General features: G+C 39.1%; 1 long non-coding RNA gene across 1 annotated transcript; it reads right to left on the minus strand.

The window, feature by feature from the left end:
* Nucleotides 1-1,783: 1,783 nt before the first annotated feature.
* Nucleotides 1,784-9,720, minus strand: LOC120803053. Its single transcript, XR_005709280.1, has 4 exons — nt 9,645-9,720; nt 5,732-5,846; nt 3,882-3,944; nt 1,784-2,470 (listed from the first exon to the last, which is right to left on the minus strand). It is a non-coding gene; the product is annotated as an uncharacterized LOC120803053 (long non-coding RNA).
* Nucleotides 9,721-15,637: the final 5,917 nt, after the last annotated feature.

A 15,637-nucleotide genomic window follows, 5' to 3' on the forward strand; every position in this document is an offset into this window, starting at 1 on the left:
GAAAACTGAAGAGAAACCTTGAGTTTTAATATAACCCTTCTCTTTTTTCTGTAACAGCAACTTTCTGGGTGAAAATATTCATCAATTGTGGTGAAATAATATTTTATTTTTTCAGTAAATATAGCCTAAAGATACTGTTTTTAAATCAAATTATGTAACATTTAGTCATTAAACTTGCTAAATGGTATGGAATTTCAAGTCTTTTCAGAATTTGTTTTAAGACTCCTGACTAAATAATTTGCTTTAATGCAGTACAACACCAAAGAGGACGCTTTTGATGGAAAGGCCACAAGTCTTTGTGTGTTCCAAGGTGATGGTAAATGTAAGGCAGGAATGAGGTAGACAATGACAAGTAACATAGCAGCTGTCAGCTGCCATGTTAACCACTGCTGTTTGCATTTCATGTGGGAGGTTCACTTTCCACATTCATTGTGACATATATATGGTATACAGTATATACCTGTTACAATTAAAACCGATTTTAATGTTGTGGCTGATTTGTGTATGTATACAGTATCTATCTGCCTATATATGTAGGCTGGCTTATTCATCAACATCTATCCTGGCTTGGAAAGTTGACTTCTTGAATGAACTGCAAACATGACCCTCTATAACAGATAGTATTTTTTTCCCCACAGATGTGTTTTCCTATGAGGGAATTAGTTTAATATGATGCTCCATTTCTTTAATTCATTTTTATGTTACATCTGCAGTATCAACTGCTGCAAGTAGCTGAGATGATGCAACACTTCATCCGAACACACCTTTTTGGCAAAAGTCTTCAAAGCCATTTGCCAAACTCCTTTTAAGACGAAGCCAAAAGCCTTTGATGATAGCCAGTCACAAGAGTGTTATTTAACCAAAATGGCAAAATGCCCCCTATTTATTATTTTTGGAAAGTTTATTTTTGTAGTAGTTAATTTTATATATATTAATTTTTTTTATCTAATTTTAATTTTTAATTTTAGTTTTTAAACTTAAAATGCAGTGAGAGTACAGATGTTTTTTTTAATTAATTGAAGGTAGGAGCTGGGAAACTGGCAGCTTAGGTGTGTCATGACTCATATTTAATGGTCCAAAAGAAAAGAAAAAAAAATCACTGCCTCCAACCACAAAAAGACCATAATAAATCTGTGGAGGGCTGATCAGGTTGTTGATCAATGCCTAATGACTCAACAATTACAAATACTCTGACTTCTGGCATTCACAACTCAGTGCCCAATCCAAGGTATATTTTGGAACAAAATCTTCCCCGATTTGAATACCCAGACACCCTCATTATAGACTGGGATCAAATCAGCTTATCAAATCTGAATCCCTTCAAATGCATTATTGCATCTTCTAGGTTTAGCCTTCTGTTTTTCAATTTTACACAACAAAAGTTAGAACGGAAATTCATATTTCCTGTGCTACTTAGCTACATGACTACCTGTAAATGTAGTTATTTGCTGATAAAATAGGAGTCAGGAGATAATGAAAGATTTGCTAAGGGATTTGTTAGTCTTTGAGCTTTCCCAGCAAGGAACCAGATCCCAAATGTAACTGGAACCCTACCCTAGGAGTGACCTTACATGAATCGGTGTCTTTCATTTACTGTTGTGCAGCATAGAGAAAATAGATAAAGGCCCCCCTAAAGTAAGCCTCACTGGTGGATTTTAAAGATACAGGAATTTATTTCAACATATACATCTGCAGAGTTTTCCTCCGCAAACATTTATAAATAGGCCCTTTCAAACTCATTTTACTTTACGAACTTTAATACCATGACAGACAGTATAGTAACTTCATTGTACTCTCATATACTGTACTCATAATATAAGCAAATCTTATATGAAAGAAGGAGCTCTATGGCGTATTAATGCCCCTTATGTAAGTCTACCTTAAAAAACAAAAACTTAAAGAAATAGTTGCATTTGGCCTTACGTGCTTACAAGGGGGAGTCATGATATAGGGAAAAACGAATAAAAACCTTGCATACAATACACTGGGGGTTTGATTTAATATCTCAAAGCATACATTGTTTTTCCCTCAAAACTAAAAATATATGTGTTTTGAATAACTTCAAAATGACTCAACTAAAGGACTTTTGGGGGAATTTCGTTGATTGTCAGTGTAAAAATACTCAAAGATACTGTCTAATTAATAATAAACTATTATCTTACCATTTGGGGCACATAGCTACAGTAAATGAAGCCACCAGACACTATTGAGCATAAGCCCATCCACCCATCTGTCACTACTCTTAACACTAACAAGATCTGGATATGGGTTGTGACGGCATCAAGTACAGCAGATTTCTCCATGGCGCTCACAGGCCACCTGGGAGATTTAGTCCCCTTCAGCATGTCCTGGTTCTGCCCCGAGGTCTCCTCCCAGTAGGTCACGCTCGAGCAGCTGAGTTGGTTGGGACCCTTTACGAGATTTTCCACTCGCCCGAACTGACTCTGCTCAATGTAGAGTACCAGCCACCCTGCAGAAACATCCTTTCAGCTGCTTGTATCCCAAAAGCCATTCTCTCAAGTAGCTTGTGACAGTACAGGTGATGAGGAAGGAGAAGGGGCAGGACTATGATTGACCTGCTCTATATGGGCTCTCTTGAGGGTGAGCCTACAGGCAGCATCAGGTTTGCTCTGATTAGCTTCTGTTCAAAGAGATTGCTTGAGGTATACACCGCCTGTAGTTCACAGACACACACATACTCTCTCTCTCTCTCTCTCTGCCTTCATGTTATGAAAGCCATAAGAGTCTTTGCCATAATTCATGTGAATAAATGGAATGTTTAAATGGGGCAATATTTGATTTAGTGTAGATGGCGGGTCCTGCAGTACAGATAACACTGTCTGCAGGCATTTTCTCACGCTCATCATTCATCATTACACGGCTCTTTATGACAGGGCATATTCCAGGGGACGAAACAAGATGTGCATTTAGAGATTTGGGCAGAGTATTTGCTGTTATCTTGAAAAAAAAAAATCCTAAAAAGAAAAAAATTCTGAAAAACTTTTAATCTGATGGAAATCAAATATCTGCATCTGCCAAATTCTTTTGGAGTTGTTGTACCTCTAACAGCACACAGACTGTATATAATCACCATAAAAATATTATTATTTTTTGACACACAAGCCTTGAACAGATTGATGACATTAAACTGAAACACAGGGAGGAATTTTTCTCTTACAAGCCAAAACTCATATTTTAGAAAACTCTGCCCTAAAGTACAAGACTCTAAATATCAGGCATGTATTATGCACCAGCATAAGACATGACACACAGCACATGCATTTTCATATTTGCACATGAGAAGGTAAAACCACATAGAGGATGCTGGGAGTATAGAACAAGACAAACAAGTGTGAGAAAGCATCTAAAAAGCCTCAGAGCATGTGATGGAGGGAATTCAGTGCCTCACATGCAGTAAGTGCATTATAGTCTGGAGTGACATGCATCCCCAACTCTTTTCATTCTCTTCTTCAGTGTGTTTGCTGCTAAGAGACTCAGATACTATAGCATGAAACAAGCACAAACACCCAAGCAGAAATGCACATGAAAGCACAAAAACACAGGAACAGATACAGGCAGGCTAAAATAAATCACACACATGGTAGCACATTAGAACACAAATGCACACACACACAAAGGGAAAGAAACACACACACACACTCTCTCTCTCTCTCTTCCTAAGCACTAACTGACTCAGACAGTCTGTGTAACAGCCTGCCTGCTCCCAGCCAGAGCTCATCTTGCCCGAGCTGCTCGCTCACCTCTAAATGAGGGCTGTCAAGCGGAGCCATAGTGACGCCTGCCACCTCTAATTGGCAGTGCATTAACAATCAAATCAGGCTAATTAGCCAGAGCATGGCAATGAGGAATAATATTCTCACCGTGTGTGATTGTGGCACATGGCTACTCTCTCACCGCTGTCCAATTTTGCATATTCTAATTTCCTGGGAACAAAAGAAGAAAATTAGAAGACTAGAAGAGTAACAGAAGAAGAGAACTGAGAGGAGTGACAGGAAGAGAGAGAAAGTGAGCTCAGCTAAGACTGACTATTACAACCAAGGTTGGGGGTCGTTTGCTTTCAATTTACTCAATTTTACAATTTAGAATAGCATACCTTTTTACAAGGCCACATGTATTTAGTTGGAGAAGATGAGCACTATAGCAAACATCACGCAGTGTCATAATGAATGCTAGCTGCACATGCAACATTTGCCTGCTTTAGGTTTTAGGGTGAACAGTGTGGGCATTGGGATTAAGGACTTGGCCCATTTATTCACTGATAGTTTGCTGATGTGGGTCCATGACACCTGAAGAAGGCTCACAGGATAAGGGAATCTTCCAGCTCTGTGTTAAAGTTACAAAATTGAGCCACACTTCACTACCGTCACCTACACATTCAGTATATTACTAACAAATCTAAATGAGTAACTTAAAGGCTCTGCACACCCATGCAAGTGTCTTCAGTTAGTCCAGTTTTATCATTTACACCTGTGCTCTTCTTACTGTGACATGCCAAAATGTCTTCCATGAAAAGGCCTGTTAAGCATCACGTCAGACATGTCGGGGCTTGCAGAAAAATTTGAGTTTCCTAGTTGTAATGACAACTTTGATGTTGGCTTGAATGGTATTTACAAGTCGGAAACTGGTAATTATGGTAACCTCTGACTTGATATAAATGCAGCCTCAGGTCAAAGTTGGCGAGACCCATGCTGTAAAGTGCATGAATTCACCAAGCCTATTGCTATTTGTAGCAATAGGCTTGCTCTACCAGCTTGGCTTGAACATCAACTGAAATCACACAGTTATATAGAGGCTCCATTTTTGTTTGTTCCATATTCAAGTAAATAAAATGTATTCAAGAATATCCTGATGCACAGGCTAATACAAGCCTGAATTTAATTTCAGTTTATTAATCATTTGAAAGTACCAAACAACATGCTACCAAGCTGCTGTAACAAGACTACCCAATTATGCTAAACAACTGGTACTTTGAATATACCTGACCTAGAGCTATTAACAAAGTTCAGCCAGAGTTTGAAAATATGAAAAAAGCTTCCCAAGTTGCTCTTTAGCACAACTTGACAAAATTTACAAATTAAGACAACAACAGCTGCTGTGATTATGTGGAAACGTGTGTCACTTCTCATTATCTTTCTGACAAATGATACACAGGCCATAAGATAAAGAGATTGAGGCCTCCCAGTTCTGTATTAATTCCACCCACATCCTGAACATCAGCCAGTTTGGAGTGCCTTGCATAACCTATTCCAAATCACTTGAAAGAAGCATTGATTGGCCACACTAGATAAGAAGTCCATCCTTAAACAGGCTCAGGGGAGCCGTGGCTTCGGGTTTAGAAAGTGGTAGCAGCCCGAAGACGGTCGAGCGGAGAGCAGAATGAGTAATGAACAGAAAAAACACATTAGAATGAGTAACAGGGTGACTACAGTCAGTGTGTGCGAGCTTCAAATGTGTGAACCCTTTGCAGTGAGTGTGTGTGAGTGTGCATTTGAAATACAGATGTATTCACAGAATTTTAATTTCAGGCCTACAAATATGTGTGTTTTAATGTGTGTGTGTGTGTATGTCTTGTACTTCTATCTTTATGAGGACCAATTAGATCTTTGGACATTGAGAGCGAGTGCATTATTGGCTGGTCATCACTTTGTCTATGTATCAGCAGTTTCAAGGGTCAATTCACACATATTCCATTACAGATTTTCTCACTTACCTGTCGTAGTATGTAGATAGTTCCAGGTTTTAGAGTCGTTGATCTGTCGCAGAGATTTCTGCCTCCTCTCTAACACAGTGCAAGTGAGTGAACTTTCATTTGTGCTGCTACAGAACTGAAAAAAGTGGTATTCAAAAAATTAAGCAGCAACATCTCCAGATAATCTACAGGATACAATGTGAACAGGTTTCACTGAAAACTGTGAAAAAAAAGAAAAATCTGCAGGTCCAGATGCCACTATTGATGAGAAAATGTGGGTTTTTTTAGAATTTGAAGGAAATGACCCTTCAAGTCTTACTTATATGGTTGAAAGAGTACCATGATTCAGCATTGCACTCCTATAACATTGTTGGACTTAAAATGGATTAGACTCAGGATTGGATCAAAGTTTGGGTTAGAGACGATACACTATACCAGTCAGTATAGAAATTCACATGTATATGTATGCGTGCGTGAGTGTATGTGTGTGTGAGTGTGACACAGAGCTGTGTGCATCTTTGAAGAGACGGTTACAGTGATGTAAATGCTGATTTTACAGCCCCCACGCTTTTACTCTGTGCCAGCACACATTAGTTATACTAGGTGATTCATACACACACATACACACACAACCTCTCTAAGACATATACAATGAGACAGAGAAATGGACACGTCCTATAAGGACGCACCAAATCCAATACGTCTGTGATACATTCCTACACAAACACACACGGACAGACACATCCATATTTGCTAATGTACAATATATTGCATACACACACACACACACACACACACACACAAACACATTAGTTATACCAGGCATCTCACAGTGCCCAAGATGGATGTGATGTTTGCACTTGTAGTTGATGTTATGTGCGGCATTTTCTGCCCTCCATTTTATTCGTGTTTGGCCTGCAAACTTTGAGAAGCTTCGTTTTCAAATGAGTAATTAGAGAGATGTAATACAGTGTTTTGTTTTATTTGTTTTCCCCTAAAGAGTCTGATAAAGAGCTGAGGGAGAGGGTGAGAGAAAGGGAAGGTGGAAGAGAGGGAGGCATGAGGGTGTAAGATCAACAGCTTAGATAGATGGATAGAGATAGAGTGTTAGCAGCACTTAAGCAGTCTAGCCATGTCACACTGTGAACACTTGTGTTTTACTCAACAAAGAACTGATTGCATTTTCTCAGCTTCTTAGGCTCCCTAAACATTCTCTGCCTGGAATGACAGATTAGGTTTCCCGTAGTATTTTGATTCAAAAAAAAAAAAAAAATCAGCCCTGGCGTACCATTGGTTCATCAAGCCATTATGGCTTACAAGTTGTGCATAGCACATTTACATATCAAGCACACATGGAACAAATTTAGCATTCATTTGGAGCCCTGTTTCTGGTTATTTGACAAATGTACCTCCAGCAGTTACGCTTGTTTTTGCTCTGTTTTGCTTTTGCAGCTTCTATCTGTTAGACGCTCTAGTTCTCCACCAGTGACTTGATTACTTCGTGCAAGGCAGTTGTCACTTGCCTTGGTGAAAGTCATGATACAGTAAATTCAGTAAAACAAATGTGTTGTCAAAAAGACTGGTGTGACCTAAAAGGGATTAAAACAGCTATAATCAGTATTTTCATATTATCAATCCATCACATGACTACTTTTATGTGAAAGGTGTGGCTTGTAGTAACAAACAGAGAATTCAACCAACTGTGCAGTTCTCCCCAGCTCTATACGGCACTTTAGCACCCTTGAGCTCATTATTTAGCTGTCCAGACTGCAACTTTACTATTTTGGTTCACTCTCACTGCTCTGATCAGCACTGTTTTTGGCCACAACAGGCAGCTTTTTTCAAGTGAAAAGCTCGAAAGGCCTAATGTATGCTACCTGTTGTAGCGTTGTTTAAGTTAACAACTGGCTGGGGAGCACAGTGGAGCATTTAGCAGTGAAAGATCATGATATTTCCCTCAGGTGTTAAAGGGAGAGTGAATCTTGGACTTATATTCATCAGGTGGACAGAAAAAACAAATTTAACTGAATGCTCCATGAGTGTCGGATGTGTAAATAGGCAACTGGTTGCTTACAATTTTGCTGTATCAAGGTGATGATATGTCAGCGTTGTCTTCACAACTTGTTTCTGCTGCCTCCAAGAGACAAAAAAGTCAGTCATATTAGAGGTTTAATTCGAGATGGAGGATGGGAAGGTTTGCATCCTACGTAGCAGTTTATGAACATCTTCTAGGCCCCCTGCCCATGTAATATTCTTCAAATGCAAAATCTGAACTAATAAAATGAACTGAAATATAACATATTGAGGTAATTTATAAGCTATAAGGTCAGTACTATTACTTACTCCCCCTTCAAATGCCATGCACAGGAAAATTTTGGCAGTAGGCGTTATATTCTCCTACTTGGTGGAGTAACTGGTGCTAGCACCTTCTGGTCACTAATCTTCAATTTACATCACCATGTACTGCAGCGAGAAATTTACTGTAAATCTCTTACAGGACAAAGTATTGTAATTATTAATGCTGTTGCTCAACTTAATTGAACTGATGTCAAAATATCACCAGTCTGTCTTTATTTTGACAAGACTGATTTACATCATACACACACACATACACTGGCTACCCTCCACACTGAGACTACATCCAGTGACTTCCCTTTATGCCTCTACCCCACTTGTCTTACATAGATGTCTCATATAGATTCAAAGTACACAAGGCTGTGCTAAATAAATAGAGTATCATTTGGCTGACTGGCAGCGTAAGCTAAACTGCATTATGCACACTGTTTTCCAAACCAAGGCCTCACTGCTTCAGTTGAAAGCATAGAAAATCATAATTGTTTGTGTCATATCATGCAATCAGTGTGTCATTTTCAGAAATGAAAGCATAAATTAAGCTGTCAAAACAGTTTCATGACTGTCCAAATGCAGCCATGCCTGCTAGGACATGCATTATAGTAATGACTGAATCCATTTTTATGTGATAATATGGATATGAAACAAAAAAAGACGGTATGAGGTAGCAATTTGATAGATGGAAACATATGCCTGTCTCTACTCCACTGATATTATTTGTTAGTGCTTTGTTTACTAGTACACGTGCTCACTGGGCCCAAAGACATGCACATGTAAGAAACCCCATGGAGGTTATCTTGTGTCCAATGAGCAACTTTTTTTTTAGGAATTTATAGAGTTAATTAATATGGTATCCAGTTCTCCTTGATAAATCCATGATCAATAGGCTACTTGTGCTGTAAAGCCACATGTTCTAGTACTGCTACTCACTAGGTAGAGGGAAACCCGACTTCAAATTAAGAGCACTGCTCTGGGACTTCACAACATTTCAAAGCAAAGTATTCTTTGAAGAATGAACTCAAGGTACACTTTTTAACTGCGATCCAACATTTGGGAATCACTGCTTTAAAAGATACATGCATCCATATTTCAAACCAGCCCATTATGTGTAATTTTCAAAAAAAATACAGTCAGTCACCACAATCTTACAAGTCACATAAGAACATGTGATGAAAATATTATCTTTACAAAATAAAACACAATTTTGTCAACACTGTATTGGAGGAACATTTTTTTTGTCTTGACAATATTATCTATACTTTTGCTGTAAAATTCATATGCTGCCATTTAAAATTAAAAAAAAATATGGCATGTGGCACTACAGCAAATGAGATCATGAAAAAAACTATCCCTACTTTGAATAGTTTTAGTTTTGCTACCAATTATTATTTATCTACTAATTTACTACCTACACACACACACACACACACACACACACACACACACACACACACACACACACACGCGCGCACACACACACATAGACAGATTCACATACACACTGTATACAAACCTTACCCTCTTTAATTTGCACACACTTTAACCCGACATACAAATTGATAAATGTATTTACTATTATTACCAACGCTCGCCTGCGCCTTGGTATGTTCGTCAGCACAATTAGCGACATGAGAGTAATCACAGCTCTTTGCCTCAGCCAGTGCAGCTGTGAGCGTATAGAACACTGAACACAATTAACAACACCTAAATCCAATTAGCAGACAATGAAAAGTAACACAACCTGATGGTGCTAGTTAACCACAGAGGAGCTCACTGTTGATGGCATGTTAGAAGACAGAAGAGAGGTGAAAAGGGGCAACGAGGTGGAGGTTAAGGGATGGGATGGAGGGGGAGGGATGAACAAACAGGGTCATGGAGGTCGTTGCAGTACTGGGGATGTTACTTTCAACATTTTATGTAGAAATACATAAAAAAAACCCACATCTTATCAGCCTCAACCAAAAGGTGAGGCAGTAACAAACAAGAGGATTGTGTGCTCCAGCTCGCCTCAACTCAGCCCTAATGGCTCAAATAAAATTCTGGTGTAGGCTATAACTATTGGCGTAAAATCCAGTCCACAAGCAGAATTGGATGAATCGAAATTTATATGTCACTTCTATGATGGAAGTTTAAATTCCCAGCTGATGGGTTTTAATTACAACCTGCACTCCACACAAAACAATGCTTCCACTGCAGAAGTTATGTAAGTTATATTTGGCTTCATTTCATATTCACCTTCAACACCTCTGCCATCATCACACATTAAGAAGAGGCAGTCACAGACAAGAGTGCTGCTTACAGCCCATTGCACAATTTTAGGATATTAAAGTCCTCGCAGTTCAAGCAAACGGTAAATCTCAGTGCTGGTTGGGGTCACAAATCTAACTTTAATACAACTTTAACACTTCACACTGATTACCTTTTCGAAAGTTGTAGTAGGCCTAATCCAGTGGAGATCTCAAAGTCAAAACTGTGATTAAACCACTTTTGTGTTATAGAATGCAGGTAGGCTATTTGTTCAAAAACTGGATACTGGTATTTAGCAGCAACCGTAAATTATGTTAAAATATAGAAAGCTCTGCCCTAAACTGGATTTTGTGTAATGTAGTAATGTAATCAGCAGCCTTTTCCCCACTGACTGCAAAGAATTTGTAGAAAGACGCAAAATAATATTTTAAAGAGGCATTACAAGCCTAACTTGTAACTAGTTGTGCCTACCTAGCACCAGTTAGGAGCTTCAGACATTCAGATGAGACAAAAAGAAAAAGAAAGAAAGGACTGCCACCAGTGCCAGGACAGACACAGAAATGGATATCAGATGAGTGTGAAGATGAGGCAATTCAACTTCTATCTGCAAATTTCTATATAATACTGTCTCAGCTACGGTGTTTTGGTAGCTAGATGGTGCTGTGGTTGGTCATATGACAATGTTAAAACTGAAAACAAGGAAGATGGGAAGGGAGAGGATGCGAGGGAAGGTGACAAAGATGAGAAAAAAATGAAGGAGATAGTGCACGATAAGATAAAAAAGGACTGGAAAAAGGATAGGAAGTGATTAAGGAGGAAGGGCAAGAAAAAAAGAGCAAGATAGAGGAACAAATTCAAGAGGATAAGAGCAGTGTGGACCAAGAAAAGGTGGACAGGTAATTAGCTAGGAAGAGCAAAATTCAGTGATTCAATTGATGAAGAGGAGAGGGGTACAAGGGATTGTAAGGGGTTTGGGCTAATGAGCTGCAGTCTGGAGGGCAGTTCTTTTATAATCACCATCTTGTGGGGAGAGATGGATCTTTTGAATAGTTAAATGTTTTTACCTGAGAGGTTTATTTTGGAACTCCAGCCCAGATTGTAAAGTAAAAAAAACAATATTTTGTGGTATAAAAGTCTCAAATATCATCACGAAGTTCAACCTTTTGAGACACAAGGAGGATTTGTTGGGTTAAAGCAGTGGCAGCTCTCCCTGATGGTAAATATTCATGTTAAAATACATCACATTCAAACCAAACAAGACCGGACAAATACAGAAAAATACTATGTATCATCACAGCTAATGAGTCATCCAGAAACATGGAGAAACATGCTACCAGGGGGGACAGAGGGAAATACATACAGTATACTTACTCATCAACACTAAACTTTGTTAAAGCTGCATCATTGAACTTTTGAACACTAGGGGGCAGAAGAACTTCAAAACGAGCTGACAGACGCATAGCACTGAAAGTGTCAGCAAGCAACTGCCCATTTACACATCCATATTACACATGAAGCAACATTGGCACTTATTTGTAGTTCTTTCTGGCAACCATGAAAGTCTAATATTTACTTTCCTTTTAGCTCTGTTTTGGTCTTCACCAACTCCTGAGCAAAGTCTTTCCCTCTTTAGCTGCTAAATGCTCCAGTATGTTTGCCAGGTAGTTTTTTTAACTTTACCTAGGACCAGGTGTATGGACGATTTCACACAATGTAGCGCACTTGATCATTTCAGAGAGCTCAATCTGACTGTTTGACTTGTTAATAACTCAACCCATATCCAGCGTCATTTTCTAAAGAAGAGAATACTAAGAATACAAGAGCTGCGTTGGGTAAATTTGTTCTGCGCTTTTCATTGAGTTTTGACAGCAATCTATGGTGATTTATTTAGAAAGCAGCTCATTACGCAGTCAGCTCCTGGACTGAACCTCCAAGAAACACCCTGCCAGTGAGGGAGAGCTCACAGGCGCAGTTCAGAGGACGGATCAATACGTTCAGAAAAGAAATCATAACTCAGTGATCTTGATTACACAATATTTACTCTGGCTGCGGTTCAACTCCACCTGAGAAAAACTGCAACTATTACTCAGAAAATGATTGGTAAACATTACTTACATTGTTCTCTTTGGCACATATCTAATTCGTAATACATCAGGAGGCAATCCAAAAAAAGGGAGATGAAGCAGCCTATAAGACAAATCAAAGACACACAACATATACACAAGACAGACCTACACAGAGCAGAGTAACCAGAGGAAAGAGAGAGAGATTCCAGCAGAGTGGAGCAGGTGGAAGTGGAAGTGGAGATGGTGCTGAAATGAAATCTCACTTAAATGTTTTAACGAAACCAAGAAAAGTTAAGTTGCAGTCTGCAGTGATTTTCACTATTCTTTTGTGTTACAGTAATCACATATCGCGTTCAGTATTTATTGCCCATTGGTTTCATTTTTGTTTCTAATAATGAGGTTTTAGTTATATATAAGCCAGTACTATATTTCCGCCACTACAACCTTATGTCTGGCTCCTGTATATCCCATCTGCACCATGTTTAGGCCTCATTTTCAGAGGCGGAGAAATTTTGACATTCGCAAACAATGTGACCTTAGTAAATCCAGCGGAAGGCATGATCGTCCTCTGTGAACATGCCTCATGCAACGAGGCGTGAGATGCACAGTGCAGAACTTCACACAAATGACACACAGGCTGCCACTCAAGCAAGTGTTACACATACAGCCTGTGTTTGGGGAGGAATGTTTCACATTTGCACCTGAAACACTGCTGCAAAGCCTGCAAAAACATCCCCTGCAGCCTGTGTATTCATGGTGGTCAAACAGCCCCAAACGCCTGTGTGAGTGCATTAAACCACACAGACAAGACTGCACTTCACTTTCAAACTGCGAATCACCTTAAATTATTCTAATTAAAACTAATTAAGGCGTTTGGTAAAGAAGACATATTCAGTAGATTTTAAGGTGTACCCTTAATGTCCCGTTAATTTACACATTACCATAATTTGGACACTTGAAAAATCTATTAATTATCAATTTAAGGTGTTAACAAGGTTGGCATTTGGGTTTAGTTAGGGGTATGAAACATTTTTAGGTGCAAAGTAATATTTCATTTATATTTCAGTATTCAGATATTTAAGGGGGTGAATAATAATAGCAGGAAATCCATATCCAAATTTTTACTTTGATTTCAAAATTTAAGGCGTTGTTGAACTGTACAGATATCCCATTAAAAATATCTTAATGTATTACAATACTTTATCTATTAAGTATCACTTTAACATCCAATTGAAAATATACTTATTACATCCTTGTTAATGGGTAAATTTGTGTAATTTTAATAACTTTAATAATCACATACAGTACTTCTCTTTCACATACTATAAGCTTTATACAACTGAGGGATAAAATGTCAGCTCGTGTCTCGTCAAAGACCCCCCTCCCCATCAAACACACACACAGACACACAAATCATCTCAGCCAACGTGCAATGACATGCTGGTTTTTCATCTTTCCTTGCTCTAACAGCATTGTTATGGTTCCTGCTGTGCATACACAGAGAAACCAATCTAATCCCTTTTATAGATTTGATATGCTATATCTAGTGAGTTATATCTGTACAGAAGTGCATGCTGTGACTACTGGAACGTTTACATGTAAACAGACCTGTTTCTCAATCCTCAGCCTCAGGCTCTGCTCTCTAATCACATTTCAGAGGCTGGAACGGGAGGAGCATTTATCTGTAGCAGGTGTCTGATTAATGCTCCAGTCTGTTCCTTGTTTTGAAGGGAGAGGATGTGTGTTTGTGTGGAATGTCACACGTGAAGCATGCACAACATGCTGGACTGGTGAGTAGGCAGGAGGTTTTTATGGTTATGTGTGAAATAAAAAGCAAGCTATCAAGTATCTTCCCTTACTGAGTAGACAAACTGCTCCAAGTAACTCCACACACCGGCACTTGCTGTGGCAAATTGGTTGTATATGAACGTATGAGACAGGGCTGGCTTTGTACACCCACCATCCTCCCTGCGACTGCTGTGCAGTTCATAATGGTCCTTCCTTCATTCAAAAAATGTCTCTGAACAAAATCCAGCCAGCGATTACATTTGTCACCATAACGTAATTGGGAAAACAATTTGTATATATATTCAAATGTAATTTCCAGGAGACAGGGTTGTCTGGTCAATTACCTATATTTACGCTTAACCTGACAAGGACCTCTTGTGGCCATCTGAATAATAACCACTGTCTCTCAGAACATTTTATAGCGCTGCAATGGTTTGGGGCAGGAGGGTTGGACGGATCGCTCAGCAAAGTTTTTGACTTTGAGAGGAGACATCCTGTCTCATACCAGCTGTCAGCGCTGGTTTCTTTTAACCATGACCACAATCGACCTATAACCTTTACCAAGTAGTTGGTGGGTGCCAAATCAGAAAATGCTCATATGACATCGGAAGACAGAACATGTTGTTGTCATTTAATTTGGAGGATCTGTTTAGCCACTTCATTTCATAAAATATAGTGTACGTGGTGCAGATTAAATAGACGTGAGTTTAAAGTTTACACATAATAGTGAATACAGCAGTTGCCATCTCTCCTATAGAGGATAGAGAGGTGAAGCTGTAAGATTTACATTCACACCAGGGAATGTTGTAAAGAGATAATTAGCATGACGCTGACTCAGTAATTGTTTCTTTACCATCAAGGTCATGAGACTAATCAGCATGAGAGTTCGTACGTGTGTGTGAGAGTGTGAGAGTGATGAAGGCAATTACAGTTGAAAGAAAAAAAAACTGTGGCAACAAGCTGGTGAGACGACAAGCTGCAACACTGGGGCTGTACTATAATATTACTGGAGGAGGAACATGTGGGAGGAAACAAGAAAAGTAGAGAAAATAGATCAGGGAGAGGGAAAATACATTCAGAGAATAAAGAAAACACTAAAAGCAGATAAGGAGACTGCATGAGGCACTCCATGCCTGTTATGTGATATAATGGCACACTAAAGTGAAAGTGGGATGGAGAACGAGGAGAGTCAGCTAGCAGATGTTAGCTAAATCTAGCCCAGATGGGACCCAACACTTTACTTCCCCTGCAAAAACCCAGCACGAAGCCTGATGGCAGGTAGAGAGATGAAGATGACGAGAGAATTAAGAAGGGAAGGTGGGGGGTAAGAGAGTAAATAAGAGAATAAGAGAATAAGAGTAGGAAAGAGAAACAGAATAGAGGAAAAAAAGACAGCGAAGCAGAATGAGGCTTGAGTGAGAGGGAAAATGAGTCAAGTGGTGCATGTCCCTCTTCCTCAGTGATGCCAAATAAA

Source organism: Xiphias gladius, chromosome 17 (genome assembly GCF_016859285.1).
Source record: "Xiphias gladius isolate SHS-SW01 ecotype Sanya breed wild chromosome 17, ASM1685928v1, whole genome shotgun sequence".
NCBI lineage: Eukaryota > Metazoa > Chordata > Actinopteri > Istiophoriformes > Xiphiidae > Xiphias > Xiphias gladius.